The following is a 7263-nucleotide window of genomic DNA, read 5'->3' on the forward strand; positions in this document are numbered from 1 at the left end:
TTATTTCTTAAGTGCCTTTTGAGATTGTCACTGATTTTTTAAAAAAGGATTTATTTATTTTATCTTATGTGTATATACATTTTGCTTGCATGTGCACCACATTCATGCCTGGTGCTCTCGAAGGCCAGAAGAAGGAATAGGATCCTCTGGAGCTAGAGTTACAGGTGATTGTGAGCCACCGTGTGGGTGCTGGGAACCTCAACCCCAAGTTGCCTGCAAGAACAGTAAGGACTCAACTACTGAGCCATCTCTCCAGCCCTTTCATCTTATTTTTTGAGGCAGGATCTCTCACCGAACCTGGTGCCTACCGATTTGGCTAGGCTATGGCCAGTGGGCACCAGAGTTCTGCCTGTTTCCACCTCCTCAGTGCTGGAATCACAGACACGCCTTCCCAAGGCTTCCCACGGGTGATGGAGAGCCTAACTCAGGTCCCCATGCCTTTGTAGCAAGTGCTTTACCAGATAAGCCTTCTCCTAGCCACTGTTTACATTCTTCTGACTATAAGTGAGTCATAATCGCATCCAAACCCAAGGAGAGACATGACTCCACATGTCAGTGGGACAAAGGTCAAGATTATGTTGTAAAAGGAACATTTGTCAGGCAAGTAAGATCTGCTGCATCTTAATTTCTGATAGTGATGGAACACATTATATACTGCTCTCTCAGAGTTTTCTGGCTAATCTTTTTCTTCTTTTTTTTTTCTATTTTAAAAGATCATGTGTATATGTGTGCTGTCTATGTGAGTGTGTGTGCATGTGACTACAGGTGCCCATGGAGGCCAAAGAAGGGCGCTGGACACCCTGGAACTGGAGTTACTAGTTCACAACAACCCAACAAGTGTGCTGGGAACCAAACTCTAAACCACCTGCCTCCCAAGCCCAGAAGAACATGCATCCAACCTCTAAGCCATCTCTCCCCTTCCTGGCTAATCTCCTCTGGAGAAACTTGACTTTTAAGTAGCCTTTCTCAAAAGGTGATGCTTTTTAAGGAGACCTGCTGATATTACATGCCAACCTTTTCTTATTTTCATAAGGCATAATTAGTTCTAAGTTCCAGGGGTTGGACCTGAAGCCACACACATGGTCCAGGCTTCCTCTTTCTTCCACTGGTCCTCTACTCCAACCTCTGTGTGGGGCTGATTCCAGGACTATGACAGGAGCACACTAGATGACTCTGGAGTGCCTTGTTACTAAAGAATGAGCAAACAATAGCAAACTCTACATTTGTGTGAGAATATCAAAAGGACAGAGGAGCCACCTGAAAGAGCACCCAAAGGCTAACACCAGAAGAATCTGAGTGATAAACTAAATCACATAGTGATGGACTGGAGTCCAAAATACGAAATAAATACCTGTGAGTTCACAGTGCTGTAAATAAACGATATCTTGAGTGCTTGAGTAGATAGAAACAATCCCGAGACTGGGGAGGTGCTTGCACAGGCAAAGATGCTTGCCGCTAAGCTTGACGACCTGAGTTTCACCCCCAGGACCCACACGGACGGAGGACGGAACTGGCTCTTGAAAAGTTACCATCTGAGGGCTGGAGAGATGGCTCAGTGGTTAAGAGCACTGACTGCTCTTCCAGAGGTCCTGAGTTCAATTCCCAGCAACCACATGGTGGCTCACACCCACCTGTATTGAGATCTGGTGCCCTCTTCTGGCCTGCAGGGACATATGCAGACAGAACACTGTATGTATAATAAATAAATAAATCTTAAAAAAAAAACAACCCTACACCCATGGGCCTTGGCATGCTCTCTCTCATGTAAGTGTGTGTGTTTGTGCACACACATGCTGATAAATAAATTAATAATTAAAGAATTCTGGCCAGGCGGTGGTGGCGCACGCCTTTAATCCCAGCACTTGGGAGGCAGAGCCAGGCGGATCTCTGTGAGTCTGAGGCCAGCCTGAGCTACAGAGTGAGTTCCAGGAAAGGCGCAAAGCTACACAGAGAAACCCTGTCTCGAAAAACAAAAACAAAAACAAAAACAAAAAAAACCAAACTGGGTTGGGGATTTAGCTCAGTGGTAGAGTGCTTGCCTAGCAAGCACAAGGCCCTGGGTTTAGTCCTCAGCTCCGGGGTGGTGGTGGTGAGGGGGTGTGTGTGGGGGGGAAGAATCCTAAATAATTTATGTAAATACTTCAGCCTCCAGGAGGAAATGCACGAATTCCCACTCCTTGAGTAAGTACAGTACGGTGGGGAAGAAGAAATGCTATTTTACAGGAGAAAATACCCGACAAACACTACCTCAACCAAGAGATCAAAGTCAGTGACGAGCACTGTGTTGATACTGTGCGCCTCTGATACGACGTGACCACTTCACTCCCAGAAACTCAAAGATCCTGTCTAAACATGACCAAAATAACCAGGAAAATTCCAGTAGAGGGACATCCTATAAAATATTAGAGCAGTGCTCCTTAAACTTGCCAAGGTCACCTGAGCAAGGAAATCCTGAGGAACTTAGAGCTAAGAGGAGCCCAAAGGAACATGACTGATAAATGCAGTGGAGTTCTGTGGAAAGAGACACAGGGAAGACAGATGAACTCCGAATTAAACGATGGTCTTTAATAATGGCCTGCCAACAGTGGTGCCTAAGTTTCGGGAAATGTGCCATATTAATATTAGGTGAAACCGATAGGATACCTGCATGTAGGATAGATGGGACTATTTTTGAAATAAATCATTTTCCTTTTTGAAAAGTTTTTTTTTTTTCAGGACAGGGTTTCTCTGTGAAACAGACATCCTGGAACTCACTCTGACCTCAAACTCATAGAGATCCACCTGCCTCTGCCTCCCAAGTGCTAGGATTAAAGGTGTGCACCACCACCGCCCAGCCTGAAAAGTTTTTTTTGTGCATATGTGTGTGAGCCTGCATGAGTATATGTGCACCATGTATGTGCAGGAGCCTGCATAGGCCAGAAGAGGGCATTGGGTATCCTAGAATTGGAGTTACAAGCAGTTGTGAGCCACTCTATGGGTGCTGGGAACTGAACCCAGGTCCTCTGAAAGAGCAGTAAGTAGTCTTACCATTCAGTCATCTCTCTCACCCCAAATAAAATCTTTTTTTTCTTTTTTTTTTCTTTTTTTGGTTTTTTGAGACAGGGTTTCTCCGTGTAGCTTTGCGCCTTTCCTGGAACTCACTTGGTAGCCCAGGCTGGCCTCGAACTCACAGAGATCTGCCTGGCTCTGCCTCCGGAGTGCTGGGATTAAAGGTATGCGCCACCACCGCTCGGCTATAAAATCTTTTCTTAATATGCTATTTCTTCCAGCTAAGAATGAAATTCACAGAAGCTGGTAGGTTGTGGCCATTAGGAGTGCCAGCCATTGCTACTTTTCATTGGGCTCATTGCTCTGGGACTGAGGAAACCCAGCCAGGAACTATCAGCCTCATCCTGGACATCTCCACAGGTATAAGAATGAAGGCCAGATTCACCCGAGAGACCCTCTCTCCCCTCCATCTGACATACAAACTCAATAGGCCTTTGCCAACCATCCCTCATCCCTCATCCCTCATCCCTCATCCCTCATCCCTCATCCCTCCAGCATGAGCTCCTCCCCAGCCACAGTGTGTTCTTCTGGTCCTCCTTCTTCCCAGTTACAAGTTGCTGAGAAAGGAGTGTAGAGATGACCAGATCGAAGGTGGAGGATGGTCTAACATGAAGAAAAGTAGACCCAGACCCAAATAAACAAGCATATGACAGATGTCCCATGATCTAAGCCTTCCAAGTACTCTGGGATCCAGGACAGAAAACAGTCACATACAACAAAGAAAGCCAAAACTACAACCAGCATTTCTGGAATGTCTGTCTTTCCTATCACCACCTAAAATTTGAAATCAGTCCATAGGAAGACATAACTCCATCCCGAGGGTTGAAGGATCTCACTGTGTTGCTATGGACACTAGTACATGTCAGGAGGGCCTGTTGGAATTGCCCATGCATCTCTTCACTCTATGCCATAAGCTCTATGTAAAAACAGAGATGTCATCTCTATGATCTTTGATTCCACTTGCCCTACATCACAGACACGTTCACAACACAATAGAGACTCTCCAAAAGCAATTTAAATCTCAACTGTGACTTCAGTCATCTACCCCACAATCCTCTGACTATAACTCTGTGAGACAAAAGCCACTCAAAATGTCATCTTCGGTCCTGCTCCAGTCTGGGAACTTACAAAGATGGGCTGAGAATAAGCTCCAAGAAGCTTATGTAAAGATTTGGCTCTGTTGCAACATTCAAATGCATGGTCATCATAATTATACAAATCATGATCAGCAAAATGCATACACAGCAAATGTTTAGACCAGACCAGATATTTAAGAATTCAAATCTGGCCAGGTGGTGGTGGCACACGCCTTTAATCCCAGCACTCGGGAGGCAGAGCCAGGCGAATCTCTGTGAGTTCGAGGCCAGCCTGGGCTACAGAGTGAGTTCAGGGACAGGCTCCAAAGCTACACAAAGAAACGCTGTCTCGAAAAACAAAACAAAAAAAAAAAACAAAAAAAAAAAGAATTCAAATCTGGCTGGACGTGGTGGTGGCACATACCTTTAATCCCAGCACTTGCAAGGCAGAAGCAGGTGGATCTCTGTGAGTTCAAGCCTGGCCTGTTTTACAGAGTGAGTTCTAAGACAGCCAGAATGACACAGAGAAACCCTGTCTCCAAAGTTCAGGGGAGCAGAGGGGGGTTCAAATGAGTAGGTATTCATTCTCTAAAGCCCCCTCCCACTCTCAGGAGTTCTTCCTGGCTTTTTCTTAATAACTATGTTTGTTCTACTTATAAATAAATCAATCAATCAATCAATCAATCACAGGGCTAAAGAGAAGGTTTTTTCACAACCCAGAATCAAAATCAGTCACAGTGTTACTGGAGAGATGATTCCATGATTAAGAGTACCAGTTGCTCTTCTAGAGGATTCAGGTTCAATTCCCAGCTCCCACGTGGCCGTTCATGTCTATCTGTTAACTACCATTTCAGGGGATCTGAGGCCTCTTCTGGCATTATGGCATAAAGTAAAATTTTTTAAATTTAAGAAGAAAGGAATCACAGGAGACGGCTAGAGAGAGAAGGCTTGGTGGCTAGCACTTATTGCACAGCATGAGGAACCTTTGATCTACCCACAGTGCCCACATGAGTCCAGTGTACCTACACATGTACTTGTAACCCAAGCACCGTGAGAGATGGAGGAGACAGGAGCATGACTGGGGCTTGCTGGCCACCAGCCCATCTCTAGATTCAGTGAGAGACTCTGTCTCAATAAGGTGGGGAGTGATATAGCAGGACACCTCATATCCTCTGGTCTCTGGCTCGCGTGTATACCAGCATGCGTGCGCGCACGCACGCGCACACACACACACACACACACACACACACACACACACACACACACACACACATAGATAATAAAAGAATTCACACAAGAAGTAATATGTGGCAGAAACTGCCTATTCAGGATGCATGGTAGGACCACAGCTTGGTCAGTGTAAACTGAGAACCTGTGTTAAACTGTTCAACCTTCAGAGGGTGTTTCTTGCTTCCCCATTACCCACTCATGGAGAAAAAAAAGTCTCCAAGATGAATACTTCAAAGTGCTGGCTTCCACCACCCCACTCTGGTCTCTCCAGCTAGAACCTTCACAGACAGTCACGCCACTAGTCTCTACCTGGAAAAAGTCCACTTCTATTTCAGGCTGCCAAGCCGTACTGGATCCTGGAGGAGGAGGCACATCTCTTCCTGAAATTGTGGAAACAAATTCATCTTCAAGGAAGACCTAGTCCCTGTAAGGAGAGTGTGCCAAAAACCCCACGTCAGTGCTCAGCCAGGAAGCCCGGCTGCCCTGGGTCCCTGCAACCCAGAAAAGCCCATACATCTTCACAATGACATCAAAACCCCCCAAAAGTGTCTCTGTGCCCACAGCTTTCGGAATTTCCGCAGTGGGAAAGAACAGCTTTATTGGAAGTGAATTATCTGCCTGGTGTGGAGGTGACCATGCCTTGCTGTTGGGAAATGATGTTTGGTTTTGCTCTCTCAGTAGTTTACCTTGCTAGGGTTATGGAGTTAACCCGACAATATGTAGAATGTCTGTTTATATTCACATTATTTTGGGCCTCTAATTTTCCAGGGGCTGAAAATGTAAGCTATGCCTTGCGGTTTCAATATTCCTATTGTAACAGCAGATGTATTCACAACCCACTCAACATTTGTTTGTGGGATGGTATTTCACTCGGCACTTGCTGTTTGTAAACTGATGGTATTTAAGTTACTTTCAACATATGTAAAAATGTGCTCACACTTACAGGGCACTGTTTTATAATGCAAATGCTTGTGTACAAGCTCTGCAACATTTGCCTTTTGTTGATGTACAGACAATTACGACCGTGGTTTTTTTCCAGTTGAAAATGGGGAGGACAAAGAGCCTGGAGCTTGGCATGTGCTTATGTCACAATTTCTCAAACTTGCCCATTCAGAAAAGACATTTTCAAGAACTAAGTGTTCTCAGGGCTGGAGAGATGGTTCGGTGGTTAAGAGCACTGGTTGCCCTTCCGGAGGACCTGAGTTTGATCGCCAGCACCCACATAATGGCCTCAACCGTCTATGACTCCAATGCGAGGGGCATCTGACCCCCTCTTCTGGCCTCCACAGGCACTGCACACACATGGTGCACAGACATACATGCAGGTAAAACACCCATACACATAAAATAAAAATAATAATTTAAAAAGAAAAGTGTTCTCCATACTTCTCTCCACAATGACATCCAAACTCCTAAAAGTTTCTCCAAAAGTAAGGGCAAGTTCCATAAAAGCATCCTGAGCCAACATTCTGCTGGACAAATGCATACTCCAATTGCTAGCTCATCCCAGATTCAAAGGTAGGCTGGAGTTTAAACCATCAACTAGGGGCTAGAGAGATGGCTCAGTGGTTAAGAGCACTGACTGCTCTTCCAAAGGACCTGTGTTCAATTCCCAGCACCCACATAGCAGCTCACAACTGTCTGTAATTCCAGTTCCAGGGGATCTGACACCCTTACACAGACACGCAGGCAGGCAAAACACCAGTGCATATAAAGTAAAAATAAATAAACCATTTAAAAAAATTTTTTAAAAAGGCATCAACCATTTCTCCCCTCTCCCAGTCTGTCCAGAAAATCTTCCCAGCCTCAGGCCTAGCAAAAGCTTTGGGTGCCTTCCTCGATTCTTTCTCACTCTATTCTAGGAGTCAAGCCAATCCAGGACTCTTTCAGACACCTTCAGAAGAGGGCT

Source organism: Peromyscus californicus, unplaced genomic scaffold (assembly GCF_007827085.1).
Source record: "Peromyscus californicus insignis strain IS unplaced genomic scaffold, ASM782708v3 Scaffold_5__1_contigs__length_169319896, whole genome shotgun sequence".
Taxonomy (NCBI): Eukaryota; Metazoa; Chordata; class Mammalia; order Rodentia; family Cricetidae; genus Peromyscus; species Peromyscus californicus.